This window comes from Stenella coeruleoalba (genome assembly GCF_951394435.1).
Source record: "Stenella coeruleoalba genome assembly, chromosome: 10".
NCBI classification, from domain to species: Eukaryota; Metazoa; Chordata; class Mammalia; order Artiodactyla; family Delphinidae; genus Stenella; species Stenella coeruleoalba.
The window spans coordinates 73,474,570-73,488,921 of record NC_137156.1 but is presented as its reverse complement, the minus strand read 5'-3'; the positions used below and the strand labels follow the sequence as shown (position 1 = coordinate 73,488,921).

At 39.1% G+C, this 14,352-nt stretch overlaps 1 protein-coding gene across 1 annotated transcript in view; it reads left to right on the top strand.

Annotated features, from left to right (window-relative positions):
* Positions 1 to 15: 15 nt before the first annotated feature.
* The window catches only part of DNAH12 (dynein axonemal heavy chain 12), a gene marked incomplete at its 3' end in the record, with an annotated part of 229,017 nt that continues 214,680 nt past the window's right edge, over positions 16 to 14,352 (top strand). The window contains exon 1 of the mRNA XM_079935786.1: positions 16 to 431. The remainder of the gene's footprint in view (positions 432 to 14,352) is intronic.

Below are 14,352 nucleotides of genomic sequence, written 5' to 3'. Positions count from 1 at the left end.
CCCAAAACGGAACTGGCTGGGGTGGTGTCACGGGTTTCGCTTCCCCGGCGGAGGCTGGCGCAGTTCCTGGTTGTTAACCCCGTGTCTGCTGGTGGTTCCTGGGGCTTCCTCGCGCGAGGGCGTAGGGAACTCCACCCGGTTTGCCAGCCTGGCTTCGGGTGTGGAAAGTGTTGCTCACTTTTCCACAGCATTCCCGAGGCTGCTCACCCTCTTCCGAGGTGTGGTGGGTTCACCTCAGGCCTAGCCAGCGCCGACGCGCGGAGCAGGGCTTTTGTGGTAGTAACTACGAACGATATATAGTAGCTCCCAGTCAGTGAGCGGTGACTGTGCTAAAAACGTCTTTTACGGATGTGAGGACCAGAGAGATTAAGTTACCTGCTCAAGACCAAACAGACATTGCTGAATGAATGGCAGGAGACTGAGAATAGCCAGTAAGTAAGAGGATATGAGAAATGTAGCTTCTTTGAAAGCCAAATGAAGAAAGTATTTAAAGAAACAGATTTTGTGTTAAATATAATTAATACTCTGATTAACTGAAGAAAAAAACAACTCTTGAAGATTCAGAGAACAAATTGAGAATTCCCTTCTCTCGACAAGTGTTATGTTTGTATGTATTTTCCCGTCTCCTACAACTGGAATGTTTATTTATTGGGTATCTAATAATAAGCCATACCCTTTCCCCTGGCTTACAATAAGGAAAATAAGCCTTTTCTAAAAGAAGGATGCATTTTGCAGTCATTTGAAATGTATATTCCTGTCCTCCCCTCTCCCCACGCAGCAAGTATTTGACAAGGTAACTGGTTGCCTGGTGGTATGTATGTAATCTGGGGCTGCAGTGTAGGGTAAAAGTCATTACATTGTATCAGTTGGCTTAAGAAAATAAGTCTCAGTACTCCAGTTCATAGTATCATAGTACCCACATTAGCAAATATAAATTTTGAAATGGCACTTCTCTTCATGCATCTTTGCAGAACTCAATCTTAAATAAGCTAAAAGATAAAAGCCCTATTAGGAAATGTGGGAATTCCCTGGCGGTCCAGTGGTTACACCTCGAGGCTTTCACTGCTGAGGCCCAGAGTTCAGTCCCTGGTCTGGGAACTAAGATCCTGCAACCTGCTCCGGGAAGCTAAAAAAAAAAACAAACCCTATTAGAAAATGACTCTCCTTCGAGCAAGCTGATCTAATTTAACTCTGTAGCACTGTAGCAGTCTTAATCCGAGTTTGAGACACATGCCTTGAAGTGTCATACTTTCTTTTAGGGTTTTTTTTTTTTGATATTTAAATTACTTCAAAGAGTAAAAACATATTTGTAGTGAAAAAAAGGTAATCTTCCCGCCTCTGACTTCTATGCATGCACAAACGTTTATGAATTTATACCCTTCCCCCCACTTTTTGCACAGATAGGAATGTAGTATACCCATGGTTCAGTACCTTCCTCTTTTCATTATCTTACATTATCTTTTGTCAGTTCTTTCAGGAGAAAGTATCTGCAAGTGTTCTGGAAGTTTCACAACTTCCCAAAGAAAGTTTAATCTGAACTCTACAGACTTAAAAATAATAAATGGTGTGTTTATGAGGCTAAACTGTAGCACAATTATGTATATAAATTATATAATTAAAATTTGAGATTACAAGACTGAACCAATACTATGCTTTTCCTCATGCCAAAAGGAGAAGCATCTAATAGAAATCATTTTATTCATCCATTCTCAATTCATACCAAGAAACACAAGCTAACTTTCACTAATCAAAAGTTACGGTTGTTGGAGTTATTTTTATTACTTATACGTATATCTGCAGGAATTAGTGTGTGAAGACAAGTTTCTTGTAATTACCCTCAGTTAATAACATTGGCATAGATCATTAATATACTTTTATCTTTTTTAACTTAAGGTCAACATGAAACTAATTTTGAGGGATAGCACTCAGAAATTTTGAGTAATTTGTTGATATCACTTCAGGGTAATCTATTTTCTCATATATTCAAAATTTAATATATATATTTTTGGCTGCATTGGGTCTTCATTGCGTGTGGGCTTTCTCTAGTTGCGGTGAGCAGGGGCTACTCTTCGTTGCGGTGAGTGGGCTTCTCATTGTGGTGGCTTCTCTTGTCACGGAGCACAGGCTCTAGGGCACGTGGGCTTCAGTAGTTGTGGCATGTGGGCTCAGTAGTTGTGGCACACAGGCTTAGTTGCTCCAAAGCATGTGGGATCTTCCCAGACCAGGGATTGAACCCATGTCCCCTGCATTAGCAGGCGGATTCTTAAGCACTGCGCCACCAGGAAAGTCCCCAAAATTTAATAATTTCTATTTGCTTTCTGTTTAAGGGAATCAATCTCTTCTATTTATTTGTTTCTTTTTAAATTATTTTTTCCAGTTTCACTGAGATATAATTGATATATAACATTGTATTAGTCCAAGGTGTACAGCATAATGATTTGATATAGGTATATATTGCCAAATGATTACCACAATAAGTTTAATTAACATCCATTATATCAATAGTTACAGTTCTTTTTCTTGTGATGAGAACTTCTAAGATCTATTGTTTGCAACTTTCACATATACTGTAGTCACCATGTTGTACATTATATACCCAGAACTTGTTTATCTTATAACTGGAAGTTTTTACCTTTTTGATCACCTTCATCCACTTCCTTCATCCATCCCTCCCCCCACACCAATCTGTTGTCCGTATCTATGAATTTTTTTTTGATTCCACATATAATCGAAATCATACAGTATTTGTCTTTGTCTGACTTATTTCACTTAGCATAATGCCCTTGAGGTCCATCCATGTTGTCACAATGGCAGGATCTCCTTTTTTATTGTTGAATAATATTCCATTATATATCTGTATCTATATATCTATATCATTTCTATGTCTATATATCTTACATTTTCTTTACCCATTTATCCATCTGTGGACACTTAACATTTAGGTTGTTTCCATGTCTTGCTATTGTAAATAATGCTGCACAGAACATGGGGGTGCAGAGACGTTTTTGGGATATTGATTTCGTTTCCTTTGTGTGTATATATAACCAGAAATGGGATGCTGAATCATACGGTAGTTCTACTTCTAATTTTTTGAGGAACTTCTGTTTTTATACTGTTTTCCATAGTGACTACATCAATTTACAGTCCCACCAACAGTGCTATTTGTTTCTTATATTTTAAAATATTTATCATAATTTATGATTACATTATATATTAATATACTATATAGCATAGTATGTATATGATACAGCTATATCATTTTTTTCATTTTTAAAATTGAGATACAACTATATCACTTAATATAAGTATAATTAATGTTACTATAACAGCAATCATAAACTTAGTTCGAAGAAAAGAAATTCAGTCAAAGAACTTATGTAAAACAACACAGTTTAGCTCCATAAAGAACTCTTAAGCATATGGACTCATTTCTTTTTCCTGCACTCCCATTCTTAATTTTGAAATAACAATACATAGTTTAAAGCATAGTAAGTTTGTTTCATAAGTTCTCTTAGGATTTTCATCATTTCTATTAAGAAATAGAAAAATCTTTTTGTATAGTATTGGAGAATCATTTTGGTGTCGTTATCCATAAGTGTTTTTATATAATCAAGCCTGGGCTTCCCTGGTGGTGCAGTGGTTAAGAATCCGCCTGCCAATGCAAGGGACATGGGTTTGAGCCCTGGTGCAGGAAGATCCCACAGGCTGCGGAGCAACTAAGCCCATGAACCACAACTACTGAGCCTGTGTTCTAGAGCCTGTGAGCCACAACCACTGAAACCCGTGCGCCTAGAGCCTGCGCTCGGAAATAAAGAGAAGCCACCGCAGTGAGAAGCCCACACACTGCAAAAAAGAGTAGCCCACACACACTGCAACTACAGAAAGCCTGCATGCAGCAACGAAGACTCAACATAGCCAAAAATAAAATAAATAAATTTATATTAAAAAAAACCCTTACCATTGAGGACGATGTTGGCTGTGGGTTTGTCGTATATGGCCTTTATTATGTTGAGGAAAGTTCCCTCTATGCCTACTTTCTGCAGGGTGTTTATCATAAATGGGTGTTGAATTTTGTGGAAAGCTTTCTCTGCATCTATTGAGATGATCATATGGTTTTTCTCCTTCAGTTTGTTAATATGGTTTATCACATTGATTGATTTGCGTATATTGAAGAATCCTTGCATTCCTGGGATAAACCCCACTTGATCATGGTGTATGATCCTTTTAATGTGCTGTTGGATTCTGTTTGCTAGTATTTTGTTGAGGATATTTGCATCTACGTTCATCAGTGATATTGGCCAGTAGTTTTCTTTCTTTGTGACATCCTTCTCTGGTTTTGGTATCAAGGTTATGGTGGCCTCGTAGAATGAGTTTGGGAGTGTTCCTCCCTCTGCTATATTTTGGAAGAGTTTGAGAAGGATAGGTGTTAGCTCTTCTCTAAATGTTTGATAGAATTTGCCTGTGAAGCCATCTGGTCCTGGGGTTTTGTTTGTTGGAAGATTTTTAATCACAGTTTCAATTTCAGGGCTTGTGATTGGTCTGTTTATATTTTCTATTTCTTCCTGATTCAGTCTTGGCACGTTGTGCATTTCTAAGAATTTGTCCATTTCTTCCAGTTTGTCCATTTTATTGGCATAGAGCTGCTTGTAGTAATCTCTCATGATCTTTTGTATTTCTGCAGTGTCAGTTGTTACTTCTCCTTTTTCATTTCTAATTCTATTGAGTCTTCTCCCTTTTTTTCTTGATGAGTCTGGCTAATGGTTTATCAATTTTGTTTATCTTCTCAAAGAAACAGCTTTTAGTTTTATTGATCTTTGCTATCGTTTCCTTCATTTCTTTTTCATTTATTTCTGATCTGATTTTTATGATTTCTTTCCTTCTGCTAACTTTGGGTTTTCTTTGTTCTTCTTTCTCTAATTGCTTTAGGTGCAAGGTTAGGTTGTTTATTTGAGATATTTCCTATTTCTTAAGGTAGGATTGTATTGCTATAAACTTCCCTCTTTGAACTGCTTTTGCTGCATCCCATAGGTTTTGGGTCGTCATGTCTCCATTATCATTTGTTTCTAAGTATTTTTTTATTTCCTCTTTGATTTCTTCACTGATCACTTCATTATTAAGTAGTGTATTGCTTACCTCCATGTGCTTGTATTTTTTACAGATCTTTTCCTGTAATCGATATCTAGTCTCATAGCATTGTGGTCAGAAAAGATACTTGATACAATTTCAATTTTCTTAAATTTACCAAGGCTTGATTTGTGACCCAAGATATGATCTATCCTGGAGAATGTTCCATGAGCACTTGAGAAGAATGTGTATTCTGTTGTTTTTGGATGGAATGTCCTATAAATATCAATTAAGTCCATCTTGTTTAATGTTTCATTTAAAGCTTGTGTTTCCTTATTTATTTTCATTTTGGATGATCTGTCCATTGGTGAAAGTGGAGTGTTAAAGTCCCCTACTATGAATGTGCTACTTCCGATTTCCCCTTTCATGGCTGTTAGTATTTGCCTTATGTATTGAGGTGGTTCTATGTTGGGTGCATAAGTATTTACAATTGTTATATTTTCCTCTTGAATCAATCCCTTGATCATTATGTAGTGTCCTTCTTTGTCTCTTCTAATAGTCTTTATTTTAAAGTCTATTTTGTCTGATATGAGAATTGCTACTCCAGCTTTCTTTTGGTTTCCATTTGCATGGAATATCTTTTTCCATCCCCTTACTTTCAGTCTGTATGTGTCTCTAGGTCTGAAGTGGGTCACTTGTAGACAGCATATATATGGGTCTTGTTTTTGTATCCATTCAGCCAATCTGTGTCTTTTGGTGGGAGCATTTAGTCCATTTACATTTAAGGTAATTATCGATATGTATGTTCCTAATCCCATTTTCTTAATGTTTTGGGTTCATTATTGTAGATCTTTTCCTTCACTTGTGTTTTGCCTAGAGAAGTTCCTTTAGCATTTGTTGTAAAGCTGGTTTGGTGGTGCTGAACTCTCTCAGCTTTTGCTTGTCTGCAAAGGTTTTAATTTCTGCATCAAATCTGAAAGAGATCCTTGCTGGGTAGAGTAATCTTGGTTGCAGGTTTTTCTCCTTCATCACTTTAAATATGTCCTGCCAGTCCCTTCTGGCTTGCAGAGTTTCTGCTGAAAGATCAGCTGTTAACCTTATGGGGATTCCCTTGTGTGTTATTTGTTGTTTTTCCCTTGCTGCTTTTAATATGTTTTCTTTGTATTTAATTTTTAACAGTTTGATTAATATGTGTCTTGGCGTATTTCTCCTTGGATTTATCCTGTATGGGACTCTCTGTGCTTCCTGGACTTGATTAACTATTTTCTTTCCCATATCAGGGAAGTTTTCAACTATAATCTCTTCAAATATTTTCTCAGTCCCTTTCTTTTTCTCTTCTTCTTCTGGAACCCCTATAATTCGAATGTTGGTGCGTTTAATGTTGTCCCAGAAGTCTCTGAGACTGTCCTCAGTTCTTTTCATTCTTTTTTCTTTATTCTGCTCTGCAGTAGTTATTTCCACTATTTTATCTTCCAGGTCACTTATCCGTTCTTCTGCCTCAGTTATTCTGCTATTGATCCCATCTAGAGTATTTTTAATTTCAGATTGTGTTGTTCATCGTTGTTTGTTTCATCTTTAGTTCTTCTAGGTCCTTGTTAAATGTTTCTTGCATTTTTTCTATTCTATTTCCAAGATTTTGGATCATCTTTACTATCATTATTCTGAATTCTCTTTCAGATAGACTGCCTTTTTCCTCCTCATTTGTTAGGTCTGGTGGGTTTTTATCTTGCTCCTTCATCTGCTGTGTGTTTTTCTGTCTTCTCATTTTGCTTATCTTACTGTTTTTGGGGTCTGCTTTTTGCAGGCTGCAGGTACGTAGTTCCTGTTGTTTTTTGTGTCTGTCCCCAGTGCCTAAGGTTGGTTCAGTGGGTTGTGTAGGCTTCCTGGTGGAGGGGACTAGTGCCTGTGTTCTGGTGGATGAGGCTGGATCTTGTCTTTCTGTTGGGCAGGTTCACGTCTGGTGGTGTGTTTTTGGGTGTCTGTGGACTTATTAAGATTTTAGGCAGCCTCTCTGTTAATGGTTGGGGTTGTGTTCATGTTGTGCTAGTTGTTTGGCATAGGGTGTCCAGCACTGTAGCTTGCTGGTCGTTGAGTGAAGCTGGGTGCTGGTGTTGAGATGGAGATCTATGGGAGATTTTCACCATTTGATATTATGTGGAGCTGGGAGGTCTCTTGTAGACCAGTGTCCTAAAGTTGGCTCTCCCACCTCAGGGGCACAGCACTGACTCCTGGCTGCAGCACCAAGAGCCTTTCATCCACACGGCTCAGAATAAAAGGGAGAAAAAGTAGAAAGAAAGAAAGAAGGAAGGAAAGAAAGAAAGGAGGGAGGGAGAGCAGGAGGAAGGAAGGACAGGAAGGAAGATAAAGTAAAATAAAATAAAATAAGATAAAATATAATAAAATAAAGTAAGATAAAATATAATAAAGTTATTAAAATAGAAAACTATTAAGAAAAAATTTTTAAAAAACCCAACCACAACAACATAAAAATGGACAGATAGAACCCTAGGACAAATGGTGGAAGCAAAGGTATACAGACAAAATCTCACACAGAAGGACACACATACTCACAAAAAGAGGAAAAGTGGAAAAAATCATAAATCTTGCTCTCGAAGTCCACCTCCTCATTTTGGGATGATTTGTTGTCTAAAGAAGGGAAGGAAGGAAAGAAAGAAAGAAAGAAGATAAAATAAAATAAAATAAAGTTATGAAAATAAAAAATAATTATTAAGAAAAAAAATAAAACAACACAAAACGGACGGATAGAACCCTAGGACAAATGGTCAGAGCAAAGCTATACAAACAAAATCTCACAAAGAAGCATACACATACACACTCACAGAAAGAGGAAAAGGGGAAAAAATCATAAATCTTGCTCTCAAAGTCCACCTCCTCAATTTGGGATGATTCGTTGTCTATTCATGTATTCCACAGATGCAGGGTACATCAAGTTGATTGTGGAGATTTAATCCACTGCTTCTTAGGCTGCTGGGAGAGATTTCCCTTTCTCTTCTTTGTTCACACAGCTCCTGGGGTTCAGCTTTGGATTTGGCCCCGCCTCTGCGTGTAGGTCGCCTGAAAGCGTCTGTTCTTCTCTCAGACAGGACGGGGTCAAAGGAGCAGCTGATACGGGAACTCTGGCTCACTCAGGCTGGGGAGAGGGAGGGGTACGGACTGCGGGGCGGGCCTGCGGCGGCAGAGGCCAGCGTGACATTCCACCAGCCTGAGGTGCGCCGTGTGTTCCCTCGGGGAAGTAGTCCCTGGATTCCGGGATCCTGGCAGTGGCGGGCTGCACGGGCTCCCTGGAAGGGGGGTGTGGATAGTGACCTGTGCTCACACACAGGCTTCTTGGTGGCGGCAGCAGCAGACTTAGCGTCTCATGCACGTCTTTGGGGTACGCGCTTTTAGCCGCGGCTCGCACCTGTCTCTGGAGCTCCTTTAAGCAGCGCTCTTACTCCCCTCTCCTCACGCACCAGGAAACAAAGAGGCAAGAAAAGTCTCTTGCCTCTTTGGTAGGTCCAGACTTTTCCCCCGACTCCCTCCAGGCTAGCCGTGGTGCACTAACCCCCTGCAGGCTGTGTTCACACCGCCAACCCCAGTCCTCTCCCTGTGCTCTGACCGAAGCCTGAGCCTCAGCTCCCAGCCCCGCCCGCCCCGGTGGGTGAGCAGACAAGGCTCTCGGGCTGGTGAGTGCAGGTTGGCACCGATCCTCTGTGCGGGAATCTCTCTGCTTTGCCCTCTGCTCTCCTGTTGCTGTGCTCTTCTCCGCGGCTCCGAAGCCTCCCCCCTCTGCCACCCACAGTCTCCCCCCGCGAAGGAGCTTCCTAGTGTGTGGAAACCTTTCCTCCTTCACGGCTCCCTCCCACTGGTACACATCCCGTCCGTATCCTTTTGTCTCTGCTTATTCCTTTTTCTTTTGCACTACCCAGGTACGTGGGGAGTTTCTTGCCTTTTGGGAGATCTGAGGTCTTCTGCCAGCGTTCAGTAGGTGTGCTGTAGGGGTTGTTCAACGTGTAGTTGTATTTCTGGTGTATCTGTGGGGAGGAAGGTGATCTCCGCATCTTACTATTCCGCCATCTTCCCCTCGTCCCCCGGAACATACATTTTGATAATTACCTTAAATGTAAATGGATTAAATTCTCCAACCAAAAGATATAGACTGGCTGAATGGATACCCAAAAAAAAGACCTGTATATATGCTGTCTACAAGAGATCCACTTCAGATCTAGGGACACATACAGACTGAAAGTGAGGGGTTGGAAAAAGATATTCTATGGAAATGGAAATTAAAGGAAAGCTGGAGGGCTTCCCTGGTGGTGCAGTGGTTGAGAGTCCGCCTGCCGATGCAGGGAACACGGGTTCATGCCCCAGTTCAGGAAGATCCCACATGCCGCGGAGCGGCTAGGCCCGTGAGCCATGGCTGCTGAGCCTGCACGTCCGGAGCCTGTGCTCCGCAGCGGGAGAGGCCACAACAGTGAGAGGTCTGCGTACCGGGAAAAAAAAAATGCTGGAGTAGCAATACTCATATCAGACAAAATAGACTTTAAAATAAAGACTGTTACACGAGACAAAGAAGGTCACTATATAATGATCAACGGATCAATCCAAGAAGAAGATACAACAATTGTAAATATTTATGCACCCAGCCTAGGAGCACTTCAGTACATAAGGCAAATGCTAACATCCATAAAAGGGGAAGTTGACAGTAACACAATCATAGTAGGGGACTTTAACACCCCACTTTCACCAATGGACAGATCAACCAAAATGAAAATAAATAAGGAAACACAAGCTTTAAATGATACATTCAACAGGATGGACTTAATTCATATTTATAGGACATTACATCCAAAAACAACAGAATACACTTTTTTCTCAAGTGCTCATGGAACATTCTCCAGGATAGATCATATCTTGGGTCACAAATCAAGCCTTGGTAACCTTAACAAAATTGAAATCGTATCAGTTATCTTTTCCGAGCACAACTCTAATGAGAAAGATATCAATTACAGGAAAAAGACTGTAAAAAAATACAAACACATGGAGGCTAAACAATACACTACTAAACAAGAGATCACTGAAGAAATCAAAGAGGAAATCAAAAAATACCTAGGAACAAATGACATTGAAAACACGACGACCCAAAAACTATGGGCTGCAGCAAAAGCAGTTCCAAGAGGGAAGTTTATAGCAATACAATCCTACCTCAAGAAACAAAAATCTCAAATAAACAACCTAACCTTACACCTAAAGCAATTAGAGAAAGAAGAAGAAAAATAACCCAAAGTTAGCAGAAGGAAAGAAATCATAAAGATCCGATCAGAAATAAATGAAAAAGAAATGAAGGAAATAACAGCAAAGATCAATACAACTAACAGCTGGTTCTTTGAGAAGATAAACAGAATTGATAAACCATTAGCCAGACTCATCAAGAAAAAAAGAGAGAGGACTCAGATCCATAAAATTAGAAATGAAAAAGGAGAAGTAACAACTGACACTGCAGAAATACAAAGGATCATGAGTGGTTACTACAAGCAAATATATGCCAATAAAATGGACAACCTGGAAGAAATGGACAAATTCTTAGAAATGCACAACCTTCCGAGACTGAACCAGGAAGAAATAGAAAATGTAAACAGACCAATCAGAAGCACTGAAATTGAAACTGTGATAAAAAATCTTCCAACAATAAAAGCCCAGGACCAGATGGCTTCACAGGTGAATTTTATCAATCATTTAGAGAAGAGCTAAGACCTGTCCTCAAACTCTTCCAAAATATAGCAGAGGGAGGAACACTCTCAATCTCATTCTACGAAACCACCCTGTTACCAAAACCAGACAAAGATGTCACAAGAAAAGAAAACTACAGGCCTATATCACTGATGAACATCGATGCAAAAATCTCAACAGAGTACTAGCAAACAATCCAGAAGCACATTAAAAGGACCATACACCATGATAAAGTGGAGTTTATCCCAGGAATGCAAGGATTCTTCAATATACACAAATCAATCAATGTGATACACCATATTAATACACTGAAGGATAAAAACCATGTGATAATCTCAACAGATGCAGAGAAAGCTTTCAACAAAATTCAACAAACACCCATTTATTATAAAAACTCTCCAGAAAGTAGGCATAGAGAGAACTTACCTCAACATAATAAAGGCCATATATGACAAACACACAGCAAACATCATTCTCAATGGTGAAAAATTGAAACCATTTCCTCTGAGATCAGGAACAATACAAAGTTTCCCACTCTCACCATTATTATATAACATAGTTTTGGAAGTTTTAGCCACAGCAGTCAGAGACGAAAAAGAAATAAAAGGAATACAGGGCTTCCCTGGTGGCGCAGTGGTTGAGAGTCTGCCGGCCGATGCAGGGAATGCGGGTTAGTGCCCCAGTCCGGGAGGATCCCACGTGCCACGGAGCGGCTGGGCCTGTGAGCTGTGACCGCTGAGACTGCGTGTCCGGAGCCTGTGCTCCGCAATGGGAGAGCCCACAACAGTGAGAGGTCCGCATACCGCAAAAAAAAAAAGGAATCCAAGTTGGAAAAGAAGAGTTAAAACTGTCACTGTTTGCAGATGACACGATACTATACATACAGAATCCTAAAGATGCTACCAGAAAACTACGAGAGCTAATCAATGGATTTGCTAAAGTTGCAGGATACAAAATTAATGAACAGAAATCTCTTGCATTCCTATACACTAATGATGAACAATCTGAAAGAGAAATTAAGGAAACACTCCCATTTACCATTGCAGCAAAAAGAATAAAATACCTAGGAATAAACCTACCTAAGGAGACAAAAGACCTGTATGCAGAAAACTATAAGACACTGATGAAAGAAATTAAAGATAATACCAACTGATGGAGAGATATACTATGTTCTTGGTTTGGAAGAATCAACATTGTGAAAATGACCCTACTACCCAAAGCAATCTGCAGATTCAATGCAATCCCTATCAAACTACCACTGGCATTTTGCAAAGAACTAGAACCAAAAATTTCACAATATGTATGGTAACACAAAAGACCCTGAATAACCAAAGCAATCTTGAGAAAGAAAAAGGGAGCTGGAGGAATCAGGCTCCCTGACTTCAGACTATACTACAAAGCTACAGTAATCAAGATAGTATGGAAGTGGCACAAAAACAGAAATATAGATCAGTGGAAAGGATGGAAAGCCCAGAGATAAACCCACACACATATGGTCACCTTATATTTGATAAGGGAGGCAAGAATATACAGTGGAGAAAAGACAGCCTTCAATAAGTGGTGCTGGAAAGCCTGGACAGCTACATGTAAAAGAATAAAATTAGAACACTCCCTAACACCATACACAAAAATAAACTCCAGATGGATTAAAGACTTAAATGTAAGACCAAACACTATAAAACTCTTCAAGGAAAACATAGGCAGAACACTCTATGATGTAAATCACAGAAAAGTCCTTTTTGACCCACCTCCTAGAGAAATGGAAATAAAAACAAAAATAAACAAATGGGACCTAATGAAACTTAAAAGTTTTTGCACAGCAAAGGAAACCATGAAGAAGACGAAAAGATAACCATCAGAATGGGAGAAAATATTTGGAAATGAAGCAACTGACAAAGGATTAATCTCCAAAACATACAAGCAGCTCATGCAGCTCAATATCAAAGAAACAATCCAATCCAAAAATGGGCAGAAGACCTAAATAGACATTTCTTCAAAGAAGATATACAGATTGCCAACAAACACATGAAAGGATGCTCAACATCACTAATGATTAGAGAAATTCAAATCAAAACTACAATGAGGTATCACCTCACTTCGGTCAGAATGGTCATCATCAAAAAATCTACAAACAATAAATGCTGGAGAGGATGTTGAGAAAAGGGAACCCTCTTGCACTGTTGGCGGCAATGTAAATTGATACAGCCACTATGGAGAACAGTACGGAGGTTCCTTAAAAAACTAAAAATAGGTCCACCATGTGACTCAGCAATCCCACTACTGGGCATATACCCTGAGAAAACCATAATTCAAAGAGTTATGTACCATAATGTTCATTGCAGCTCTATTTACAATAGCCAGGACATGGAAGCAACCTACGTGTCCATCGACAGATGAATGGATAAAGAAGATGTGGCATATACATACAATGAAATATTACTCAACCATAAAAAGAAATGAAATTGAGTTGTTTGTAGTGAGGTGGATGGAACGAGAGTCTGTCATACAGAGTGAAGTAAGTCAGAAAGAGAAAAACAAATACCATATGCTAACACATATATATGGAATCTAAAAAATAAAATTAAATTGTTCTGAAGATCCTAGGGGCAGGACAGGAATAATGATGCACATGTAGAGAATGGGCTTGAGGACACAGGGAGAGGGAAGGATAAGCTGGAACGAAGTGAGAGAGTGGCATGGACATGTATACTCTACCAAATATAAAGTATATAGCTAGTGGGAAGCAGCTGCATAGCACAGGGAGATCAGCTCAGTGCTTTGTGACCACCAGAGGGGTGGGATAGGGAGGGTGGGATGGAGACTTAAGAGGAAGGGGATATGGGGATATATATATACGTATAGCTGATTCACTTTGTTATAAAGCGGAAATGAACACAACAATGTAAAGCAATTATACTCCAATAAAGATGTTAAAAAAAAGAGATACCATTAAGAAAATGAAAAGGCAAGCTACAGGCCAAGAGAATATATTTGCAAATTATCTGATAAACGATTTGTATCCAGAATGTAAAGAACTCTTACCCCTTAATGATAAAAATGGAAATATTCCAATTTAAAAATGGATAAAAGATCTAAATAAACATTTCATCAAAAAAGAAGATATGTTAATGGATAATAAGCACATGAAAAGATATTTAACATATTTGCATTTAGGGAAATGCAAATTAAAACCACAATGAGATACCACTGTATGCCCATTCAAATACCTCGAATAAAAAAGATAGACAATACCAAGTGTTGGCAAGGATGTGGAAAAATTGGAATGCTTATATTTTTCTGGTAGAAATGTATAATCTTTCAGCCACTTTGGAAAACAGTTTGACAGTTTCTTAAAAGGTCAAACATACACTTATCATTTATCCCAGCAATTCCTACCAATGAGAAATGAAAATGTATGTTCATCCAAAGATTTGCACACAAATGTTCATGGAAGGATTATTCACAATAGCCCCGAACTGAAAGCAATCCAAATGTCCATCAACTTGTGAATGAATAAACCAAATATGATATATCCATATAATGGAAGACTATCCATCA